This window comes from Neopsephotus bourkii, unplaced genomic scaffold (assembly GCF_033783945.1).
Source record: "Neopsephotus bourkii isolate Nb327-2 ecotype Australia unplaced genomic scaffold, CSIRO-AGI_Nbou_v1 NB_1511, whole genome shotgun sequence".
In the NCBI taxonomy this organism is placed as follows: domain Eukaryota; kingdom Metazoa; phylum Chordata; class Aves; order Psittaciformes; family Psittacidae; genus Neopsephotus; species Neopsephotus bourkii.
This window is the reverse complement of record NW_026901987.1, coordinates 609,844-635,230: the sequence shown is the minus strand read 5'-3', so window position 1 is coordinate 635,230 and position 25,387 is coordinate 609,844. Positions and strand designations below refer to the sequence as shown.

General features: G+C 45.2%; 1 long non-coding RNA gene across 1 annotated transcript; it reads right to left on the bottom strand.

Moving 5' to 3' along the window:
• Positions 1-713: 713 nt before the first annotated feature.
• Positions 714-17,634, bottom strand: LOC133221109 (uncharacterized). The gene is made up of 4 exons (XR_009727898.1): positions 17,467-17,634; positions 1,463-1,722; positions 1,292-1,369; positions 714-1,180 (listed from the first exon to the last, which is right to left on the bottom strand). It is a non-coding gene; the product is annotated as an uncharacterized LOC133221109 (long non-coding RNA).
• Between the last annotated feature and the right edge of the window lie 7,753 nt (positions 17,635-25,387).

The following is a 25,387-nucleotide window of genomic DNA, read 5'->3' as shown; positions in this document are numbered from 1 at the left end:
CTGCCTGGAGTTTATTCCAGCCCTGCATCATCCAAACACACTGAGGAAGAAGATGGGAGATTTAGAGGCGGACTCTGATTGCCAGTCCCCTGTTCTCCCTTGTCTCCAGCTGCAGCATCCTTGGTGGCAATGGTAAAGTCTCAGCTGCTCTCTTTCCCAACAGCTCCTGCAATTTCCTGAATAATCATTTCACATGATCCCTCACATGGCACAACATGCTTGCAGGTGGCTAACCTTCATCCCAACATCCATGTTTTGTCACAGCCATGTGTGACATGCTGTGGCGTGAGACCCCATCTGACCAAAGGCTAGGAGGCATAAGCTGGACTCTGTAATGTCCCAACCCTTGTGAGAAGCAAAGTTCTACCATCCCATGGGTGGGGGGAGACCAGCAGGTCACTGCTCTCTCGCTAAGCACTATCACAGGGTACAGGCAGCACAGGAGGCTGCTGGGCCAGGCAACCACATCTCTCATAAACCACAAAGCATGACACGATGATGTGTCTTGGGGCCATGCTTTAGGGTAAGAAGCAGCTGAATGCTCTGAAGGCATTGCAGTGCTCTGCTGATGCAGAGTTGCTGGTAACACAGGGATTCCTGAGCTGGGAGATCATCTCTCAGGGCATCGGAGGGTTGTAAAAGGGAGAATGAAACAACTTGGATGGCTGCAGGTTGCTGCAGCAAATTAAATATGATGAAACACAGTAGACAGCTTTATATGCTCTATTAACTGTATTAGGCCTTCATAGTGGAATAATTTATTGCTGGATTCTACCCATCACAGATGAAGTGCCAAACCTCCTCCAGTTCAGGTCCTTTTCTTGGCGTAGAAGCAGGAGTTGGTAGGAGCTGGAAATTTATTCTAGAAACTGTACCAGCAATGTCAGAGGAGCAGCTGTAGCCCTTACTCTTGCTTGTCTTTTGCCATGGCAGCACTGCTGGCGTGCTCAGTAGGAAATTCCAATCCAAAACAGTGTTGAGTTTTCATAGAGGCTGTCCAGCAAGTCTTCTTCTCAATGACCATGTGAGAGGTACTCCACGTTTCACATCAGTTTGAGTTTCCTCTCACCTGAAGCAGCGCTGGCTGTGGAGGAGACGACCTCCTCTGTACTCACGCTGGTGGAGTCAGCCCACTCCATCCACTCCTGAGAGGCAGCAAACACAGCCCTGGGCTGAGTGCCTGCAGGAGGAAAATGAGGCAATTTAGGGGTGTCCCACTGCAGCCGCTGCAAGCAGGAATGTATGTCCTGCTCCTCAAGCTCCTCTGCATCCTGGATGTGCAGGCACTCACCTTTGATGGATGATTACTCTTGAATGAGCTTGCTAATGGCTGCCACTCTGTCACTGAGGAAACTGATCTTCACAATTCCTGAAAGACCTCATTAACACTGCATTAGAATCCTGATGGCTTTCATTCACTGAGTTATTTAATTACTTAAATTTTTTAAACATATCAGAATACCTTCTAAGTCAAACGTGACCTTCTATGAGAGGGGCTGACCCTCAGCACGCTTCAGTGGGGTGTTGCAGCCTTGCTTTTTTCTTCACACACACTCTCCCCACAGCACTCAGCCTGCACCTTCAGAAAAAGGTGTTATTGAGGAAAGCAGCATGCTAAGCGGTTTTCTTCTTTGTGATTTATCCAAGTGCCTGTTTGCTCCCACATGCTGTGAGTGGATAATAGCAGTTCTCAATCAAAGTTAAAATTACCAGCGCTCTTGTCTGTGGAAAATTTAGTGTAGAAAAGGAAAAAAAAAAAAAAGAAGGTTAATGATGCTGCTATACTACTGTTGTTACTATGGCTTCTCTTATCTTCACTCCTGCACCCCTGTGCAGCATTGTCGTGTTGACTTATTATTCCAGACCATCTCTCTGCTCAAACTGTTGCAAGACAACTGTACCTGATACTCCGCTTAAAACCGTGAAACTAGTGCGAAAAAAGCCATATAAACAACAGAACCCCAATGTTTTTTCAGACACTATGTACATCCCTCAGTGATACTGACAATTCACAGTAGGCTGGCAGTGATTAGTGCAGAGAATTACACTGTCCTCCTCTTGAATATGTGTTTATAGCGGTAAATTTTGCCTACTTATTTCCTCAAAGCTGGAAGCTGTTCAAACTATTTTGCACAAGAAGTTGGAGTAGTCTGAAAATAAACCAAAAAAAGAGCAACAACAGCAGCCACTCTTGCTTCAAGTTATTGACACTTCAGTGTGTGCCTGCAGCTCCAACATACATAGAAAATATACTGTTATATCTCTTTTTCTAATTGTGTTCACCATAGGATCTTTTGTAACTCACAAGTTATGACTACTTCTTAGTTGTAGTCTGATACAATCTTCTGTCAGTCTAAAAGGGCAGAGAGCTGATTCATTTCACTTATATATTCCCCCAATCTTCTACTGAACACGTTTAATTTATGGGAACAGTGGAACTAGAAAATGGGACAGAATTAGAATTTCATCTATTCATGTACAAGGTCATTTTCAGTTGAGATAGATGAACTCTGATGGATTACACAGTGTCAAATTATATGCTTCAAATTATATGTATCAAGTTATATGATGTAGTGATGGAGTGGTTTGGCCAAGTCCCTGTAGGCTCCTTATCTGAAAAGGTCTTATACCAGGCATCTGAAACCACTCTTGGGTACTGAATGAAAAGCAATCTGGTTTGTAGGGGTCATCGGCATGCATGGGTCACTGCCTAAATTACTCCATCTGTATGGAGAGAGTAACGCAAATGATTGCTTGTTCGGTATCGGGATCAAGTCACCCTTTATCAGAGTGTCCGGGTCTCTAACCACACTGAAGCCTTCAGCAGATGAATGAAGTTGCCCTTTGGGTGCCTCATGCCCAGGTAGAGCCCCATCAAATACTGCTAGTTCCCTGTGGCCTTTAAAGAATGACCAGCAGAATTTCAAAATTGCTTTTAAGATATAATTCTGTCCAAAGATTGTCCTCACCTGCATCCCGGATGTCTTCAGTGTGCCCTTGTATACTCTTCCTGTGCTACATGGAAGCTTTGCTGTCACACTGCCTCCACTTCACAGACATGCAGGCACATCCTCTTGATATGGCTCCATACAGAGGTCTACGTTTCAGAGGTCTAATACAGAACTCTTGGCAGCTAGTGGAAGATTTGCATTCCCCCCCAAATTCTGGAAGAATAAGTCCCAAAGCCCCCACTTCCAGTTTTCCAGAGACTCCATGTTTGTTGGAGTCTTGCTGCAATATAAACCTAAATTCAGAAGTTGGAAGCACAAGCCTAATGTGAAATACGACAGTAATTCCAGAGGCAGCTGCTGGGGCTGTTCCCATGCTGAAGATGAAACGCGTATCTATTTCCCACTTAATCACCCTTAACAATTGCCTGCATACAGCCAGCATGGGTGAGGGCTCAGAGACCAAGCATGCAAGATGCTGTCTTAACAGACACAAGCCATGGGTCTTTCCCAGAGACCTTGCAGTGCTGGGTCTGCTTGCCTTAGGAGGCAAAAAGGGAGCTAATTTAATGCCTGCATGTGATCAGGCACCCCTATGACACTTCTTGCCTTAATTATATTTGCACAGAAATAAAAATGAGTAGAAGGAAAGCTCTGCCATTGTCAGCACAGCTTGACATTCCCAGTACATTAGCACATGAAATGATATGGTGACAGGGTAAATAAGACACAGATTACTTTTAACAAGCTTTTACAACAAATGCTAAGATGCTTACATCTCAAAGCTGACCTATAATTGTTAACCATTTTCAAAAACCTCATCAGTCGAAATTAGGGTTACAATACAACTATCACAAATGCTTCAAATAATGAAGTTAAAGTATTCAGTACCACTGACTTCAAACATGCCTTTTCATTTTCAGCTAAGGCCCTATGACAACTAGGTTGGCTGCATACTAAAGCAGACAGTAGCAAATGTCTCCACAAGGAGCCCTTTGCTTTTGCAGAGGCAGCACAGTTTCCCTGCTGAATCCAACAGTTTTTAGGAGTCCTTCAAAAAAGCCAAACTTCATAACCCTTCTAGAGGCCTTGGAAGCTGAAGCTGTTGTCCTGCTGTGGCAGTCATGCCCTCACTAAGCTTTGTCTCACTGTAACAACAGAGATTTAATTTTAGCCCACTGCATCCCAGTATGTCCCTTGAGCAGGGAGCTGGCAAACTGCCCTGGATGCCTGAATGGCAAGTGCAGGTAGGCATGAAACAGGCCACATCAGGGTACGGTGGTCTGTGAGACAGCTGCCACATCCAGGTGTGCTGCTGGAGGCAATGCACACCAGTCCCCCTGCATTCAGGATAAGGACTTCAACATCTTGATAGGATTTTAAATAGCTCTTATTGCCTGCCTTGTATTATACCCACCAAAGCCAGTCATTTATTTAATTCAGAACAGCTTTATTCAGAGTTGTTTACCCACACGATATCCCAATCTGGAAGCACAGGAAAGGAGGTCACTTACAGTTTATTTATTTATTTATTTTCTGGTTATTTTCAGCCATTCAAAATAACTTGGAGCTGTGCATAAAGGCTGATTATCAAACCTATCTAGGGGATTTAGTCACACAGTTGTACATCTCAATCTCCTTAACCACGTGTCAACAATCTCAAACACATGGTGTTACATTTGAGATGGGATTTCTGGATTATAGATGGTGAAATGGAAGATGGAGAACCAGGGTTAGAAACTAAGCAAAGGCGTGACCTCTGCACAGGGGAACTGGCTGTGATGTTATGCCATGAACGATGGTGTGGAGGAAGGACGTCCTTGGCTTGGGAAAACCAAATGGCATAGACTGCACCAAGCTCTATTATACTCCCCAGTAATACTGTCCACTAGGACACCAGCCCTAGTATTTTGCACCTGAAGAGTTTAGAGTTTGACAGCTTTACACCTTTGGAAACCGCCTCGGAAAGGGTGCTCTGCACAGAAGAATTTGTGCAACCTGCAGGAGCTGAGACCCAGAGCTGCCACGGTTTCCTGTAAAGCTGAAAGCAGCACAGTGGAGCTGCCCTTCCTCCCTGAGACCCTAGTTTCACAGCTTTGCCAGATTATTTTGACATGTTTCTCCACCCTGAGGATTTTAACTTCACTTGTAATAATACCTCATAGCTTGGAAACAGTGCTCATTTTATCTGCAGATTCTTGCCCCCCCACCCCCCCAACAAACAAAAAAAAGTGGGGGGAAGGGGAGGGAGAGAGTTAAAACTAAGTTAAAAAAAAAAAGTTGATTTGCAGACACTTGAGTATTGGAAACTGGAACTGTTCAGGTGCTGAAGTCAATGCAAAGTATCCCCTGATAAGTGTGAGGCCTAAATGTTAAAAATCTCAAGGCATCAAGCCAATGATTTGGAGAGGCCTTCTCTCTCTTGATCACTACTGAGAAAGGATGATATTATAGTGAACCTTGTTAAGACTTAATGTTCCCAACAGAGAAGAATTGATACTAATGCTAGTGTCAACTGAAGATGTGAAAGGGACTAACTACTTTTTCTCCTAGGAATAACTTTCCATATTTTCATTGCTTCAATACCTGAGCAATCCCATTAACATCAAACATCTGAATCCCAGCTCCTCTGCTTAATTTCTGCTGGGAATTGATTGAAATAGCAAAATCAGACATGCCAGAATTTACAATAACTGAATTTGATGTCCTTAAATCATAAGCATTCTGGACGGTCTTTTATAACTCATTTTTAAAGAGCATCCAGTTAGAAGAAAGTGAGCATCCAGGGAGCAGGGTGTCTCATGGTGGCTGCTGGTTTGGCCACACGCTGTGAGGACAGGGAGAGAAGGATCCGACCCCCACACTCCTTCATGGTAGCAGTGGAGAGATGCATGGGGCTAAAACTGGGAGCTCAGAGGAAGGATGGCTCTGCTTGTTAGCAGGAAATTTCCCTTCTGCCTCACTGCCATTAGCTCATGACAGGGAGAATGTGCTCTCTCTCCAGCTTTCATACTGCTTCTGCAGAGGTTTCTATTTGGTCCTGGCTCATAGACTGAAGGAAAGCAGTTAACTACCTCCCCTGAGAGTCTTCGCCTGATAGCTCTGAAGCTCCAAGAAGAGTGCGTGCTCAGTTTTTTGAGAACATCAAGAGAAAGCATCAGCTAGAAACAGAGTGGATTAGCACATCTACACAACTACTGCAGCTCTGCAGTGTTCCAGTGCTCTTCCCTACTCTGTTAACTCTGCTAAAGTGCTTCTTGACAGTGTTGTGCATCTTCCCCAATTTTGTTGCAAAGAACGAGAGAAAAACTGGATGAACAGATTTCAGATAACATGCTCCTCTGCCAAAACTCTGCCAAACTATTTGACATTGCAAAGAGGAAAGAAGTTTAATTGCTGAGAGCTGGGAGGAGGGATATCAAACATTTTATTGTTCTCCACAATAACATAGGAGTTTCGGCAGCCTCCTTGAAGAGCATGAATGTGCCACTTACATGATGCTGTAAAAATGCAGAATGCAAATCACATTGGAAATGCCATTCTGGGCTTCAGGAGATGTTGTGACCTGGCTCCTCCATGGAGCACAGTTAGCCAGAGCAGTCTGGACGTGCCGCCTGTGTTTCCTCTTACCCAGGGCTTCCAGGAGCAGTTTCCCCTGGGGATGAGTGGCCCACTGCTATAAACAGTGATCAGGCACCACAGGACTAGGGGAAAATGAGAAAAATCCCATTCAAGGGATACTGGGACAGTTGAAAGCCCCAGCAAAATCACAGTTCTGGAGAGTGATAAGAAAAAAGGAACTGACAGATCTTTGCCCTATATGTGGGTAACCTGGAAGGACTCACTGCTCTGAGAAATCTCAAGACTAGAACAAAAGGGCTGGTCCAACTGAAGTACACCAGCGGGACTCCTCTCGCAGCCAAACTTAGACCCTTTACCTGGTGTAGCCCCAGAAGCAGTACATATAAGAGCAATGTTCTCTAGTAACTGAAGTAGGAGCCACTAAAAAAAAACAACAACCCACTAAAACAAAAAACAGCTGATGCTAAATATTTCCTACCTATGAGGATATTAACAGAGTTTGCAGGTGCCAGTAGGAGAACAAAGCTCACATTTGATCCCCATCAGTGCCAGAAGACAAGGCCTTCTCCTCACCTAGGTTCTATCTGGCACCTGAAATGTCAGGAAAATGCAAGTTTTTTGTAGTCATGGGAAACATTTATCTTTGCCTGTACAACACTGATTTGGGGAAAGAGTCTATAGGTGAAGGTGTAGGGATCTCTACATGAACAGAAGCATTCCAGTTCTTTCCAAAGGTGCTGGCTACATCCACATGCACTTGTGAATTCAGTGCAAAGGATAATGTACCTGGGGACAGACGTTGGCACAAGTTTAACACTGGAGGGTGACTGGAAGTAGGCAACTATGCCAAAGTATCTGCCCAAATTTATAGGGAAGAATCAAAAGTATCCTTGAAATGGCTTCAAGGGAAACTTATGCCTAAATGAGCTGTCAAAATCAGAAGTTTGGGGTACCATTTTCTAGCACACCTGACAGGCATGTAATAGAAACTGAATACAAATTTTGAGGGACCAAAGGAATTAGGTAGAGACACCATCTTGGAGATCTACTAGCAGCCAATTGTCCAGATACATCTCTGAAGACAATGTTGGTTCTGCAAGAAGCAATGACTAGCTAGATCTCCATGTGTTGATGCTTCAGAGCAAAAATGCATGGAACCATCAAGGAAATTTTGGCAATTTAACTCCATCATGTTAGGCATGGGTGGATTACCAGGCTGTGGCACTTACCAATGGGCATGGCTTGTTGATGATTGTCTTACCATCATCTGGCTTCACTGTCCAAGGTCTACTTTTACACATGTTGTACATTTCAAGCTCCTTTTGGCCCTATGACATCCAATATTTGGTTTTGCTAGTTTGTTGGGGCTTTTTTACCTCTATCTGCCAAAAAAACATTCTAGCATAAGTGAAATTTCAGATTTACCAGTTTTCAAGATCCTGCAGTACTGTTCAGTCTTGTACTGCACACAGATTGAACCACACAAGCAGGATTTCTTGCCTCATGGAACAGCTTAGAGTAGTCTATCTAATATGACCCAAAATTAGATCATCATTGGTACTGTTGTACTAGATAGTGGAATTACTTAAAGGTTATTAAGGGATCCATTAAGGTATTTGTTGAATCATCAATGTAAAAACATTACGCTTAAAATAGTAAAAATGAAATTACTTCCATGCTTTGCCTGCTGAAGATAACATTTTAAAAATATAATTTTATAAACTACTTCCAGAGAAAACACATTTTTCTCAAAATAGACTATGGTATCAATAGTATCATGAATTAAACTCACAGAAAAGAGATACTACATGCACCCAGGGTACCATTTCTTAAATAACTGTATCTTTTTTCCCTCTTGAATAACGCCCCTTGCGTGCATGGTTAGAAAACAATAGTCTGGTTATGAAATAATGGGCATTTTGCTGATGAAAATGCCACCCTCACATTAAAATCATCACACAGCTCACGGTCTGCTGCTTGCAAGATTCTCGGGTATAAATCTATCAATAAATAAGGACTATTTTACTGTGGCTCTTAACCTCAGGGGAATGTCTTATTAAATATTTTATTAGAATGTGCTATACACTATCAAACAAAGAAGAGATCAAATTAAGCTGTGCTGTAAAAATTGAACCAAAAGAGGAGAAAATGCTAGCCTCTGCATTTTTACCTACTTTTATATTTTACAGTCAAAGTTCAAGCGCCAACGATTGTACAGTAACAGCTCTATTATTTGCTTCTTGCTGGTGTTCCCATTATATTATTACATGCTCCCTTTCAACTGGAAGTCCTAGAGCACAACTGCATGGGAGGGAAAGCCCTGAGCTCCCCATTCCTATACTGAATTGCTCAGGGCACAGGAGCTGGTCGTACCTGGGGGCACTTTTAAAGCATAAGAAGAGGATACAACTTGTTGTTACTCACTTTCAAGAAGCTGCTTTAGCCAACAATGGAAACTCTGTTTTCTCTCCATCACCTGGCTCTGGCTGCTCAGAAACCACTCTTTGAATCCCTGGGTTTTCCAGCCCTCCTCTGATGCCCAGGCAGAAGCACTGGCAAGGAACAGCCAAGGTGGATACAGCCATGGGAGCAATGAGATGCTTGTCCCCAGGTCAGAAGCCTCACAAAGTGGTACTGAGTGTGAGCAGAAGAATGTGATGAATGCCTTAGTATACTGTTCATGAGGGAAAGCTACAGGATCATCTTCAGTGTGACACAGCCTGGATTTCAGATGCAGGGTATGCAAAAGCTCTGTCACATCTGAATAGGTTGGGAAAGAGCCTGCACTTAGCTCTAGGCACATGTGCTGAATTTCCCAAACTATGAAGGAAACAGAGTAATAGCATTTTCCCCTAGAAAACTCCTTCAGCAACCAGAAAATGAAAAAAAAAAGAAAAAAGGGGGGGATTAAGAAAAGCTACACTCCTTAATAATGTGTGGAAGACACTTCAGGAACATTTTCTCTCCTATCTGATAATATATTATTAATTAATTGTATATTCTCAACAGTTCCCAGGTATCTATCGGCTGTGGTGGGCATCTACAGTGCCTAAGGGATGTGAACAAAACCCCAAAGCACAAGAAGCAAATTTGCCTAGAAAGCAGGGACTCTCGTGAGTTTTTTCTTCAAATATACTACTGTGATCGGGCCAAGTCCTTACTTCTCCCCTGAACCTCACATCCGGACTTACCCGTACTCTAGATTTAAGTTTTCCCGGTAATGCAAACCGTTATGAGTATGAGCCTTGAGCTCAGCTCCCCGCTTGAGCCTGGCAGTCCCTAGGGCTCGGCCAGGGTGTTCTCACCTATTCTCACCTTTCTTTTGGCTGCTTTTCAGCAGCAATGGGCAGGGTTCTCTGCTAGCACTTATTAACAGGAGCAGTTAACAGAAATGGTGCGATTATAGGTTTCCAAACACCCATGAAGTGCTTTCTGACAGCAAGCTAAGAAAGTTAGTAATAACACCAGCAGTAAATCCCAGCCACAGATCCAACTTGCCTCAAAGCAAGCTGTGCCGAAACTCCTTGTATGTGGCTGATCTGGTTTTCTTTATGATCTAGTTTTCCCACCTGTACGAGATATGGTAAATATTTTCCTCCCCCTTTTTTTTTTTCTCCCTTAATCCAAGTGTTTGGAAATAGTTCTTCTATTATCAAATACTCAGGAAAATAAAAAAGTTTTACTCTTTTTAGCATGCATTTCCTTTTAAGCTTAGTATGTTAAATCATAAGCTAGAGCCAATAAACAACAGTTACAGAAAACTGATATTTTGACACTATTGTATTCTTTTCAAAGAGACAATTGGACTACACTAAGTGACAAATGCCGCTTAGTATGAGAAGATTTCAAAGCAGATTTGGCACTTTTGCTGTTAATGGAAGACTTCTCCCTCTTTCACAGACACTTCCGTATCTACTAGAGAGAAAAGAGTCTGTGTTTGCCTCAAACTCTTCAGGACAGACTGTCAAAATCCAAGAGGTTAAATGTAGGGCTTGTTTTACCTCTTTAATAATGGTAAGAAAAATTGCATGTAGAAGATTCTCCAATTCCTGGTTCCAAACTTCTCCACAAGTGGGAGCAATTATGATTGTAGTACCTGCCCATAGACAGAACACAACATTTTGGACTCCCCCAGATCCCACTGAAGCTCAGCCAAGCTGTGCAGTCCAACCATGAAATACCTGACACTGGGCTCCGAACACAAATCACAATGATTTTCAATAACTACTTCTTGTACTAGAATAATAGAATCATGGAATCATTTCCTATTTATTCCTTTTCTTTGGTTTGTTTTGTTCTCCACTGTAAGAGGGGCACTTGTTTTGTGTTCATGCATTACCTGACACAGCTGGAAAACATCCACAGAAGGAGATCACAAGTTTCCTAATTGCAAAAGGCTCAAACAGCTAATAGCAAATAGACCTCCCCCTCCCTGTGTCTCATGGGTTAGCTTTTTCAAGGACCTGTGGGAGGAATGCAAATATGGACAAGATGATCACTGTTCTTCAGAGGAACACTGTGTGTTTTAATACCCCTGAAAGCTCTCCCAAGACTCAGCAAGCACACACTGCGTGAAATGCAGCCCAGAGAAATGCTCATGCGTGAACAGCACAAAAAGTGCAATTGTAACACAGGTGAGTGCTCTACCTGTACCAGCCCTGTATACATAATTTGTCAAATTATACAGGATTTTCAGATCTGTGTTTCAGTCCAGAGACAAAACCCAGTGATGACCTGGGCTTTTAATTCAAGAAGATAATGACCGATTTGATTTTTAGCTGTCTCTAACAGCATGGAATTCACACTCACACTGTGCAAAGCAGCTTGATCAAATATTCACAGCTGTGTAAGACTGCTTGGCTAGTCTGTGCTAGCCTATGAAATGTAACAGCTACAAAGTCATTACTCTCAGCAAAAAGAGAGGTGGATACTTGACTCTCACAACTCCGGGAAACTTGAATCACACAGAAAATCATCTGAGCAGCCACACAGCAACATCTGTCACAGTGAGCAGCATCAGAAAGCTGGGTGCATGGACACATCCAGCTGGACAACTTCACTCCAGCAGGAGCAAGCAAGTGCTGCTCTGACCCTCAGAAGTTTGGCAGAATGAGTTGGAAAACATCTAGCAAAAAAAAGTATGTGTGACCCATTTCAGACCTCACTCAACTTCCAAATCGGGTGCTAACTACTGAACCTAACCTACTTCAGCAGTTTGAGAAGCACTTTGTTATTTCAGTGCTATTAATGAGGTGACTGGGTAAATGGATCAAAATCAAGTTATTTTTTGCTATTTTATTATGACCGTATGAATGTGTGAATCGTGCCTGTGTGTTACCATCACTCATTACCATGACCAGGTCTCAGTGGGCAGCCAACTTTGGTTTTGCACCCTTGGCTATTTTGGGACGTGAAGTTAAACCACAGCACAGATACAATTTTGCTAAGCTCCAAGTATTTCCTCTCATGTGAAACTTCACACATACAAGAAATGTTACTACTCAAGAGTATTATTGCAAGAACATGGTGATGTTAATGGGAAGCTGTCCATTTCAAAACTAAGATATTACCTATTTGACTGGCAGTCACTGCATGTTTGCAATTCAGGAAGACATAGTTACAGCTCAATTGTCTACAAAACTCTAGAAGAAAACAGAAAGATTTTCATCAACAGAACACTTGAAGCAAGGTACAGAACATTCAAGCCTGCGAAACACAAAATAGTGGAATTATCCTGGCAATTTCCATGCAATCTCTAAGTCAGTGTTTTCAGGCATGGAACAATTCCACATAAAGGATCCCTGATGAACCAAGATCATAAATCCTTCCCGAACAGTGTTTTTCAATTTATGTGCTTGGCTTCAAATTCTTCTCCTACAGGAAAGACACACAGAGACAGAAGCAGCACAGGACCCAACCCACGAAGCACAGTCCCAAAAGAGTGTTTTGCTGTGTAGGCCCACATTTAAACGCTCCTACTAGTTTGAAATGGGTATTCAAATGGGTATTTCAAAATAAAAACTAAAAGGAAAAAGAGAAACAGCAGGACAGGTAGCAATTGTTCCCCAAGGTAGCAAATAGCCTGCTCTGCTTGACTGGGAAAAAAAAGGTAAATCAGAGCCAATAATACCTTAATGGGAAAACCTATCTAACTTAGCCTGTGGAGAGAAATATGTTAATCTGCAAGTAAATAAATGTGTAGGTTGTTTGCTATATAAATATCTTTGTTTCTTTTGCTGCCTGTGCTCTAAATGTAAAACAAAATCTACTTTCCAAACAGATTAAAAAGGGTGGATGTGGAGCTGGCGAGTGCATCTGGGCCCTGGACAAAGTGGAAAACGGTGAGATGCTGTCACAGCACAGGTAGCCGCAAAAACACCCAGAGGCATGAAGAGGCTATCTGGAAGGATGAGAAAGAACCAAGGGCTCATGTAGGCTTCAATGGGACTAGGGCTGTTTGACTGAGGGAACTGGATAGGTGCTGCTCCTCTCCTCTGAAAGGCTCTCCCAAAGAGATGACACTTCATCTGCAATGCGTGTTCAGAGGGAGATCCTTCCTGGCCTTCTGTGACTTCTGGCTCTTAAATGAGCACAAACTGGTAAATCAGCTATGAGCATAATTAGGAGCTGTCAGCATGATGCCCCTCCAGGACATTAAAACCTGGGAAGTCTTGCAGCCAAAAGACAGATCTGCAAGGGTGATGCTGGAGGTCTCAGTGCAGCCTGTTGTTACACTCCAGGCTGAAGCCATAGTGTTTGCCTAGAAGTGTGAAGGAAAAGGGCTTCCAGTGGTAACAACCGAGTGGCAATAATGGGGACTATTATTTAAAAGCTAGCCATTTCCTAGCTTTTAAATCATAGCTGGTGAGCTTCTGTTATTGTACCAGCGTGTCTTTCTGAGAGTACTGCAGAAATTGAATGATGGCTGTACCATGGATGGAGGTGCTAACAAAACCTCCTTTTTTAGGTTCCCAGATGGACCCCTTGAAGGATATGGGTGACCCTCAGAGGCCATTTTGCTATGAGCTGCTGAAACAGACCTAAAACTTCACTTGCCTGCTCCTGGTGGAGATGTCCCTTTGTGCCTTCCTGCAAGAGTAGGACTGGGCAGGGAAAGGCTGCACTCCATGGTCCCTTTGGGAAGTGCCAGCAGTGGGCTTATGGGTGACAGAGAAGGAAACTTTGGCAGTGGGGAGCTGTGTCCAGAGCAGAGACAGGAGTGGACATGTGCCCTGGCCCCAGCAGTGGGGTGAGGAGGAGCTTCCCCTGCAGGTCCAGGGACAGCAGGCAGACTCTGCACAGCCAAGAAGCTGACAGCTGGCTGGATCCTTTCAGGCAACAGAGGAGTAACTGGCATTCAGAAGCTCCAGGCAGCAGACACAGCCTTGGTGACTGCCTTGTGTAAACCTAAGCCTCATCTTTCAGGGGGTAGCCTTAATTTCAGCATTTTGGCTCCTTGTACCTATTCCGGTTTGACGGAACAGAGATGAAAAGGGTAGATCTGTGCGAGCAGGGGAGCCACATGTTGGGGCTGATCAGCGTCCTTGGATTTCTAAATAATTCACAGCCACAAACAGTTCTGCCCAACCTGACTTTGCTGCCTATGGGACTAAGGAAAAAATACCATCTTCTAGAAGGAGCCTCTTGTTAGAAAAGCACTTGTGCAAAGTCCTGCCAGAGGCCAGGATGCCTTACAACACCCTGTGATTCTTTTGTAGGTATCTCCTTGCAGTAGTACAGCCACTACTGTGAATGTGACTCAGCCTTAGAAACTTTCCTAGTGGGAAGTTTCTCAGCAGTGCAGCACTGTGGTTGCACAGCAGCTTGAGCCCGTGCTGGCTGCACAGGGATAACTCCCTTCCTCTTGGAGCACACTTTTATAGATCTTCAGCCTATTAGCATGTTCTGCTTCACTTCACTTTTCAGGTTAAAGAACCCAATTAATCTCCTTCAGACAATACTTTCAAACCCTTCCCTGCACTCTCACCAGGCAGCTGACACTGAATGGACACATTCTGTGTGGCAAAGTCCTCCAGCCAGGACCTCACCAATGCTGAACTGCAGAACCAAGTCCCTCCATGTGTTTTGTAGGGTGCAGTCCTCCTTGTGCAGCTCTGTGAGCACAGAGCTGCCTTTTTTTTTTCCTGTGGAAGTGCTATCAGGGAAGCTGCTTCCCATTCTGTATTTGTGCAGCAGATTGTTCTCAGCTCAGCATGATGCTTCCCACTTGGCCTTCCTGAACCCACTTGTGCAGTTCACATCTCCATTTCACCTCAGTTGTATTGAAATTCCCATCACAATGCCCTCCACAGACCCCATATTTATTACTGCCAGGACAGCCAAGAGCACCAAATTAACTCTGTAAAAAGGTTCAGAAGGGGTAATCTGCCAGATGTTTGCAGAAGTAAGTCCTTGGGTAGCTGGTGAACTTTACACAGGTCAAACACGTTGAATTTATGAGGGCTGCTCATGAACAGCCATATTTACATGCTTGAGTGTGTGGAGAATAGATGCCAGCCTTTTTAATATACTGGTCACCTTATTAGGGAGAATCAGAATGGTATTTTCAGTCAAGCTGTGCTAGGGCTTAGTTTGGCAGACTTAATGTAATTAGATGGAGATGAGTTTGGCCCAAGCGACTGCTTTCTTTACCATGGTGTTTTCCCAGTGTTTGTCCAATGACTCTTTAAATAGATTTGAACTGATTTAAGGCTTTTCTCACTCTTTGCTTTGAGATATTTTTCTCCCTTTTTAATATCAAAGGCTACTCTGTGACCCAGAAGAGATCTTCACATCTTAAACATATCACTCTTATAGGGAGGTTATGCTAAATCTGACCCCCCCAATCAGGAGAGGTGCTACTGCCAGGTTCCCCTTCTACATACTCCTGCGATTGCCAGAAAGGGGCAACTGGATTTCGGTAGGAATACCAGAATCGGAGAAACATGAGATTTAAAGCTGGTATCCACTACCTTTAGGTGGCCACTTGGTGAAGCTGGTGGGTTTTAAAGGAAAAGAACAGCAAAGCTTCGAAGCACATCATCAACAGGCTAAAGCTCAGAGGTGCTAAACCAACACAGTCTCTGCCTGAATGCTCCTGAAGCTGCTATTTAACACAAGCAAAAGTACATCTTGATGTTTCTTGGAAGTCTTAAAACAGGCATGTTCATCTGCTTCCTGAAAAGAAAGGGAAGACACCCGAGGATACAGATGATTTCAGAATGCAAAGGACTTTGCCAGCAGAGGAAAACCAGGGAGCAGTTAAGTACAACATTCTGTAATCTCATGGGAATCAAAGAGTACCTTACAGAAAAATCAAGCTATTTAGAAATAAACACCACTCTTCAGACATCTTAATGTTATCATGTTCTCTCTCTTTTTTTTTTTTTTAATGCTGGAAAGTGCTCTGGTTCCATCTATGGTTTTGGTGCTTGTGAATGAATTGCAGATCATAGTTTTACCAAATAAGAGGTTCTGTGTTTGGATGTCTTTTAAAATAGGACAGATCATGCAAGAGCTGCACTCCTGAGTCCCGAAGTCTGAAATGACTAGAATGCAAAGATAGCCTGAAACCAGCCCATGGGCACGGAGGGCTCCTAGCTCTTACGAGGGTGTGACCCTGCACTTCAAGACAAAGTCAAGAACACTCGCTCCATACCTACAGACCTCATAAAAATCACAGGAAATACCAACAGCACTGGTGATTTTCCTAGTTTTCTGTGCAGGGGGGCTGGCAATGCTGCTCAGGCCACGATTTTCCTAGTTCAGTCCATCCTAAACTTTTGAATGAACATGATTCATAGGACTGGATGCTTCTCAGAGCAGTACTTAAGCCCTGGTTTGGGAAAGCACAGCAGCACATTTGCCTTCAGCCTTGTCTTCAGCTGCTGAGCAATTCCACTGAAGCTCATAGCACATAAGCCCTTACTTGAATCCAACAAGCACTTTGCTGGGTTGAAGCTGTACTTCCATATTTCCCTATGGGAAAGTAGAGCACTTCTTGTATCGTTGGAGTTGCAGATTTGGTGAGGAGGGTTTAACTTAGAAGCCCAGTTTTTTGACTGCATGATAGCACACCAATTCCAGCTTTCTTTTGAAACTGAAAATTCAAGGAGCTTTTCAGTAAGGTTGCCAGCCACTAGGATATACATAAATGCAAATGAAACACCCTATGCTTTGCTCATTATTTAGAGGCAGTGTCAACCCAAGTAATGTACTTTGAGTGCAAGGTTAGTAACAGTAAAACGTAGCCCCGCTATCTGCCCACCATTTCTGTCTACACACACGTATATTGAAGGAATCCCCAAACTATGGCCAATGAAGGCTCTCCATTCCACCAGATGCACATGTTAGAGCATAAGGCAGATGGACAGCTCAACAGCTGTATTTCATGCCCCCAGAGGTCCAGTCCTGAAGTGAGAGGCAAATCTACCTTGTAGGGTGCCTACAGTAACTATTTCCACACTCCATGCATCATTTCACCACAAAGCCCCATCCAGGTGTGGGAAAGCAGAAGGCAGAAACCTCACTGGAAAAAAGGGTGAGGTACTTTACAGACGACCCTCCGCAGCGGGGATGCCAGCCGGGAAGAGCCCCTTGCTGACCGGGACTCCCATAAGCCGCGCTCGGAGGAATGCCCGCCGGGCAGCCGAGCTTCCCATCATCACCGCAACCCGCGCCGGGAGCCCCGCAGCCCGAAAGGACACCTCCGGGAGCCAACGGGAACCGCCTCAAGCTCACGGAGGAAACTCATGAGTAACTACAACGGCGGCAACCTGCTGCCTGCCCGCCTATCCGGGAGCGGGTTTCCCCCTTACAGCTCATCGCTTCGGGGCAGCAGCGGGGGATGCCAGCCAAGGTAGCCGCCACCGCCGCCGCCGCCCCCCGGGGACACCCCACCGCCCTGCTCTCCTTCCGCCGCCCCAGGCACACTCACCTGCGCTCCGGCCACAGGGTCTCCTGCTGCCTCCTGGGCGGGGGTCACTGCCCCGGTGGCGGGGGGAGGCCGGACAAAGCCCCGCCACCTACCCACAGAGCGGCACCGCCAAGTGCCGCGCTGCCCCCCGGCAGTGGGATTTATCGGCGGCAGCGGGGCGGGGAGGGGAGAACAGACACACACCGCGCTGAGCCGCTTCGGGGCGCGCCGCGCCTGCGGGCAGCGCTGCTGCCTTCCCGCCCCCGGGGCGGGGGGAGGTTGCACCAGCCCTGCCCCGCCACCAGGCAGCGGGTGGGAGCTCCGTCCCGCCGCTGCAGGTGCTCAGGAGCGACACTCGCCTCTGCCGCGCCGGGGATGTGCGCGGGGCTGTACCCGTGCGGCAGGGGCTGTCCTCCCGGCGGGGCGGGGGGCGGCAGCAAGCTGCAGCCCTGCGTGGGGCTGGGTCACCCCGGCCCCTGGGGTAGCTCAGGGCTCATACCTGCTGGTCTCGGCTTCCAGGACTCTGGGAGCCGGGTGGGCTCCCTCGGGGGTGGGTGCTCTCTCCTCGCAGCGTGTCCCCAAGCAGCCGGTGCTGGATGGGAGCTCCCGATCAGGCGGGTCTGCAGGGAGAGCCATGAGGGGCTCCAAGCATGTGATGTGGTTGTAAGGCTGCATCCACGCTGAATGAAAACACAGGGGTGAAAGTCACTCTGTTCTGCATTGTATATCCTGTACAGAGCGGTATACACCCTATGAAAGTATCATACAGAGAGCTTAGATGCCATCAGTGCCTCAAAATCAAGTAGATTTTCCCCCTGAGAATGACATGATTTGTACTAGTGATGCCCATTTTGAATTTTGATGCTATATTTTCTACCAGCATAGATAGGATGGAAGCTTCCCCACATATCAAACAATGTGGATAGAAATGCAACAGGAGAGTCTTAAAAGGTTTCTGCTTTCCTAAGGAAGGATGGGTGCATGGGATGCAAGAAAAATGTGAAGAATGGAAGTAAAAGAACCTCTGCTTTGTTTAAGGAAGTTGTTTGTAATCGGAAATCATGTTATTTTGCACAGATTTAAAAGCTTTTGGAGCTTTTGTGGAGAGTTGCTGGTTGAAAAATCCCTTCACTGAGTCTCCTGCTTTACCAAAGAAACAGAGAAAAGAGAGATCTGTCCTGACGCCTTCTGGTGATATATATCCTATCCTTCCCCACCATGCTGCAGCTACAGGTAAAACAAATTTCCAGGAGCAAGAGGTCTGTGTCAATCACATATACACAAAGAGTCCTTCATCCCAGGCACCTGGCAACAGAAATACAGATATGAAAAAGGAAAGCAGTATTATGCAAATATTAAGCATGGAAGGAAGGATTTAAACTGAGACAATAGGCTCTTAATGAAAGGCACAAACATCAGTCACTCACAGCTGAATGAGTACACGTTGATTGGAAGCTGGGTGGAGTGACAGCCCAGAAAGCTTCACGTTAAGTCACTTAAATCCAATTATTCTTAAGATTTTTTTTTTTAATAATTAAATTAATTTCACACGACTGTGAAAGGAGCTGAAATGACGCCAAAATCTGTTCTCGTGACAGGCTACAGAGGCAGGATTAGTCAGTAATTCTGGCACCAGGCTCAAGAGAGCTGGGTTTAAGATTTTGTGTCTTATCTGCCCAGCTCTGAGGGGTGATAAAAGGACTCTTCATTCCCAAAATGCTGCTGGGGATGATTACTCAGCTTGTATGGTAGGGAGGTATCCCCATAGCTGGAACATCTCTTACAGTATCCCAGCAATGCTCCTCAGACTTGGGTATGCTTGTAGATGTATGATGCATGTTGAGTTGCTTCCTTTGAGACAATCACATATGTCTTGCCATGAAAAGGAACATGCCTTTCAGACAAGATTTCATGTGCGTCTGGGCATGAGTGCAAGCATTCTCTCGGTCTGCCACCCTTCCATTGCAGCGTAACTGCGAATGCAAGAGGTGATCTGGTTGTGGGCTTATCACAGCCTCCCTTAATTTGGTTCTGGATCATTCAGATAATGTTGGCCATTCTGAGCCATGCTGTTTTGGGCAGGAAAAATGCAGCAGCGGATTGTTGTCTGATTGTTATCTGCACACATTTCTTCTTCTCTCTCCTTAACAAATTGCCCTTCTCCTTTCCCAGTCCCCTCTTTGCATTCAGCTTGCTGCTTCCTTCCTACAAAGTCATTGGATATATCACCAGGTACATCTCTGCAGAGACAGAAGAAGCCAGAGTGGTTGTCAACAGCATACTCTGTAACACCCTCCCTCTGTCTGCAGGGCTGCCTGCTCAAATGGTAATGCACTGCATGTGGGATTCATCTGCCTTTAGCTTTTGACATTATAAGTTAATAATCTGAGTGCAAGCTCATCACCTAAGGCTCTCTGTGTAGTTGATGGAGAGAAATAGACACCTCCAGAAGGCAACTCATCTCATCCATCTTAGACATCTGTGTGAAGATGAAATGAATTGTCCTTTGGAGGTGCCCATTTCTCTCTACTGAGTCTGAAAGGAGCCCAGGGTGACCTGCTTTGATGAAGTTGATAAATGCTTAGATATGTACAGTGGGGTGAAATGAATCTTGCTTCAGTAATTCTGATAATCATGACCTAGTGGAGATTGAAAGTCTCTTGAGATTTTTCTGCATATCCTGTAAAACCTAAGTAGGGGCAAATCTGAGCTGCTTTGCTGTTTTCTGGCAGATAATAGCAGTGCAGATCAGTCAGGTTAATCCCAGTGCAGCAGGATGATGCTAGTCTAGGAAGGGACAAGGAAAGGTTCAAACAAGTTCCAGAGGTGCTATTTTGATACAGCCTGCTCCCACCCACATACCCATCTCTTCATCATGGCTGGGTGCTCAGAAACAGGTGACTCCAGATCTGTTCTTACTTGCACCAAAACGGGTTGTTCTTCAGCATCGGAGTCAATGTTCACCTGGAGACCAATAACGAGTGTTGTCCCTCAGGGACTGGTGTTGGGACTGGTCTTATTCAACATCTTTGTCACTGACATGGACAGTGGATTGAGTGCGCCTTCAGCAAGTTTGCTGATGACACCAAGCTGTGTGGTTCGGTTGATACGCTGGAGGGAAGGAATGCCATCCAGAGGGACCTTGACACGCTTGTGAGGTGGGCTGATGCCAGCATCATGAAGTTTAACCATGCCAAGTACAAGGTCCTACACCTGGGTCGGAGCAATCCCAGGCACAGCTACAGGCTGGGCAGAGAAGAGATTCAGAGCAGCCCTGTGGAGCAGGACTTGGGGATGTTGTTCGATGAGAAACAACATGAGCCGGCTTCAATGTGTGCTTGTAGCCCAGAAAGCCAACCGTATCCTGGGCTGCATCAAAAGGAGTGTGACCAGCAGGTCGAAGGAGGTGATCCTGCCTCTCTGCTGTGCTTTTGTGAGACCTCACCTGGAGTATTGTGTGCAGTTCCGGTGTCCTCAACATAAAAAGGACATCGAACTGTTGGAACAAGTCCAGAGGAGGGCCACGAGAATGATCAGGGGACTGGAGCACCTCCCATATGAAGATAGGCTGAGAAAGTTGGGGCTGTTCAGCCTGGAGAAGGCTGCATGGAGACCTCATAGCAGCCTTCCAGTATCTGAAGGGGAGCTGTAAGGATGCTGGGGATGGACTCTTCATTAGGGACTGTAGTGATAGGAGAAGGGGTAACGGGTTAAAACTTAAACAGGGGAAGTTTAGATTGGATATAAGGAAGAAGTTTTTTACTGTAAGGGTGGTGAGGCACTGGAATGGGTTGTCCAAGGAAGCTGTGAATGCTCCATCGTTGGTGGCGTTCAAGGTCAGGCTGGACAGATCCTTGGGTGATATGGTTTAGTGTGAGGTGTCCCTGCCCATGGCAGGGGGGGTCGGAATTTGATGATCTTAAGGTCCTTTCCAATCCTAACTGTTCTGTGATTCTATGATTCAAAGCCCATTTTAAGGGCTCTTGCAGCTCTCTCTGAAGCACCTTGTACTGGCTGTGATGAGATGCTGTAGGAGGTACTCACCAGACTCCCTTCTCTTGAAGCTGCCCTTTTCCTGAGCTCTGGATGCCACCCTGTTGTGTTCCTAAGGAGATAATAATTTTGCCTTTTATGAAAAAGTGATCTATTGTGCTGTCAGTGTCCAGTAATCTACTGTATGGCAATTGCTTCTCATAAGCAACTAAACAAAACAGCATCCTCATTTTACTTGGATTAACTTCTGCAGTTAAGAGGTGACAGATGATACCAAAAATACCAGTGTAAATACTGTGTACTTTTATGTTTGAGCTCCTCAGAAATACTCTCAGGCTTATGTTTTCCATGGGTGGTCCCTGGCCCTAAGTTGTTCTAGGACTGTGAAGTATAAACAGATGCTACTTCTGCAGGGAAAAGTAGAGCTGCCCTTTAAAAAAATGCTGTTCTAATGAAAGCTGCTGAAATTCAAAACTTGGCAGGATCTTATTCCTCAGCAAGGAGGAGGCAATTGGTCATTAGTTTGCTTTTGTTCTGTGGTTCTTTATTCACATGTCACTGCCTGCAGCCTCAGATGCCTCGAAGCTGTGCTGCCCGGTGCTGTCAGTGCTGCCCGGTGCTGCCTCGAAGCTGTGCTGCCCGGTGCTGTCAGTGCTGTCTTGCTTCAAATGGAGCAACCACAGTGTCAGCTCAGCAGTAAAGGGCTGTCAGGGAGCATTGTCTGGAGGGCACAGCCCTAACATGCTCACATCTAGCAGACACAGTGTTAATGCTTGTGGCACGGTACAGGCACAGGGCCTTCTGGCTGTGCTACGCTGGGGCAAAGTCTGTTTGTGACTTGTGTATTTCTACAGTGATCAAAATCGTGTATTAGCTTATGTGTATACCCTTCTCTGGGTGTTTTCTGTCCATGACTACCAGTGACACTGGTAAATGCTTGGCAAATGTCACCCTTACTCCATCATTTACTCTTGGTTATTTTGCAGGTTTGTTTATCTTATAGCATCTCCCCAACCTCAGCAGCTCATTCTTTTGCCAGCAGTTTATTTGCTTCTCAAGGCTTATATGGGATCTGCTTTGATTAATGCTTTTGCAAAGGCTTAATTTTATATATCCCTATCAATGCTCCACCAAAGCTGATATTTGTAAGTCTTTTGACTTGATTACAGGCAACTTGGTTGTACTGTGCTCTACAGCATACAAGCTTCAGCTCCCCTGAATTTCACATACTGAGATGTGGTTTCTACAAGGCGTCTGTCACATCCTACCTCACCCCAGCTTCAATGGGGTAATTGTACTGTAGTGCATCTTTGCCAGGCACTGTGCAGTGCTGGGCGACAGCTGTGGTCATTTCTCAGGGCAGTGGGCTCAGACTACATGAAGGTACTGTTTGAAGACACTGCATGTTGAATGCAGAAGTTGTGCTCACAAAGTTTAATCAGGGTTCAAGGTACAGTAGAGCTTTAGGGTCGAGCAGATCTGTAATATTCATTAACCCTCTAGGAAACTGAGTTTAGGGCACGCTGGGACAGTGATTAAGTGTGCGCATTGGCTTGTGTGGCAATTGGGGAGCCCCCTTCATGCTGACTGCCCATGTGCTGGAGAGTGCAGGCTCCTTTTGCACACTTTAATATGGACATCCACTGGGGGTTTCGATGGTCTTCTAGAAGAGATTGTAAGTTGATGAACATTATACATGTTTTCCTGGCATATATATTTGGAGCAAAGATATAAAAAATGTGTAAATACAGTTAAAAGGGTTCAAAACTCCACAAAAATGCACTTGTAGTTCGAAAGCATACTCATTATTTCTGCAGGACTTTTTGTGGAACCCTTTCTGGACTTGATAAAAGTCCCTAGTAATCAAACACACAACACAGAGTACTCTTGACAGAGGACTATATAGTTCTTATTTAGACGGCACCTAAAACTAATTCTTGAGTTGCTTTAATTCTGGTATTATAACATTATATTTTCAAATTTTGCCACAAATAACCAGTGTAAGAAAATACAGCCTGAAACTTAGCCCACACTTTTGTTGAAATAAAGTGAATTAAACAGCACACTTCTTACAAACTCTCTGCCTTAGGGTGACTCTGTTACGAGAATATTTAGTTCTCTTAAACTAAAAACAGTCAATGTTTAAACTCCAAGTTTTTAGAAATGCATTCAAATTTCATACCAAAATTATTCCATGACTTTGCATGTATGGGGAGGTTCTAGTACAGCAATCAGTACATCCAAGCAAACTCAGATATAGAATCTCTCTGCTAAAACGGGAGTGTCCAGAAGTGTGCAATTTAGTCCATATTGTACAGTGATTGGATAATTCTTTTTCTGCTTAATGTTTCTGTAATTTAGTGCTATTCTGACAAACCACAAAGGATTGCTTCTAAATGACTTTCATATCGCTAGATAAGGAATAGACAAAACAGTATTGTAAAACCTCAAAAGTCGCTCTTCTCAGCTTAATAAAAAACATTTGTGGAGACATCAAGCAAATAATTGTCTTCTGTTAAGATCTGAAATATAGAATCATAGAATCACAGAATAGTTAGGGTTGGAAAGGACCTTAAGATCATCAAATTCCAACCCCCCTGCCATGGGCAGGGACACCTCCCACTAACACATCTCACCCAAGGCTTCATCCAACCTGGCCCTGAACACTGCCAGGGATGGAGCATTCACAACCTCCCTGGGCAACCTATTCCAGTGCCTCACCACCCTAACAGGAAAGAATTTCCTCCAGTCTAAACTTCTCGTTTAAGTTTTAACCCATTACCCCTTGTCCTGTCACTACAGCCCCTAGTGGAGAGTGCCTCCTCAGCATCCCTATAGTCCCACTTCAGATACTGGAAGGCTGCTATGAGGTCTCCACGCAGCCTTCTGTTCTCCAGGCTGAACAGCCCCAACTTTCTCAGCCGATCTTCATATGGGAGGTGTTCCAGTCCCCTGATCATCCTCGTGGCCCTCCTCTGGACTTGTTCCAACAGTTCCATGTCCTTTTTATGTTGAGGACACCAGAACTGCACACAATACTCCAAGTGAGGTCTCACAAGAGCAGAGTAGAGGGGCAGGATCCCCTCCTTCAACCTGCTGGTCCCGCTCCTTTTGATGCAGCCCAGGATACGGTTGGCTTTCTGAGCTGCGACCGCACACTGAAGCCGGCTCATGTTGTTTCTCAGCGAACAACACCCCCAAGTCCTTCTCCACAGGGCTGCTCTGAATCTCTTCTCCGCCCAGCCTGTAGCTGTGCCTGGGATTGCTCCAACCCAGGTGTAGGACCTTGCACTTGGCATGGTTAAACTTCATGAGGTTGGCATCAGCCCACCTCACAAGCGTGTCAAGGTCCCTCTGGATGGCATTCCTTCCCTCCAGCGTATCAACCGAACCACACAGCTTGGTGTCATCGGCAACCTTGCTGAGGGTGTACTCAATCCCACTGTCCATGTCAGTGACAAAGATGCTGAAGAAGACTGATCCCAATACCAATGTTTGTGTGACACCCCTCTTTCCTGGTCTCCAGGTGAACATTGAGCCATTGACCACAGCTTGTTGCATGCAGCCATCCAGCCAGTTCTTTATCCACCGAGTGGTCCATTCATCAAATTGATGTCTCTCCAATTTAGAGACAAGGATGTCGTGTGGAACAGCGTCGAACACTTTGCACAAATCCAGGTAGATGACATCAACCGCTCTACCCCTGTCCATCAGTTCTGTAGCCCCATCATAGAAGGCCATCAAATTGGTCAGGCAGGATTTCCCCTTAGTGAAGCCATGCTGGCTGTCACCAAGCACCTTGTTGATTTTCATGTGCCTTAGCATGCCTTCCAGGAGAATCGGCCCCAAGCTTTTGCCAGGCACAGAGGTGAGACTGACTGGTCTGTAATTCCCTGGGTCATCCATTTTCCCCTTCTTGAAAATGGGGGTTATATTTCCCTTTTTCCAG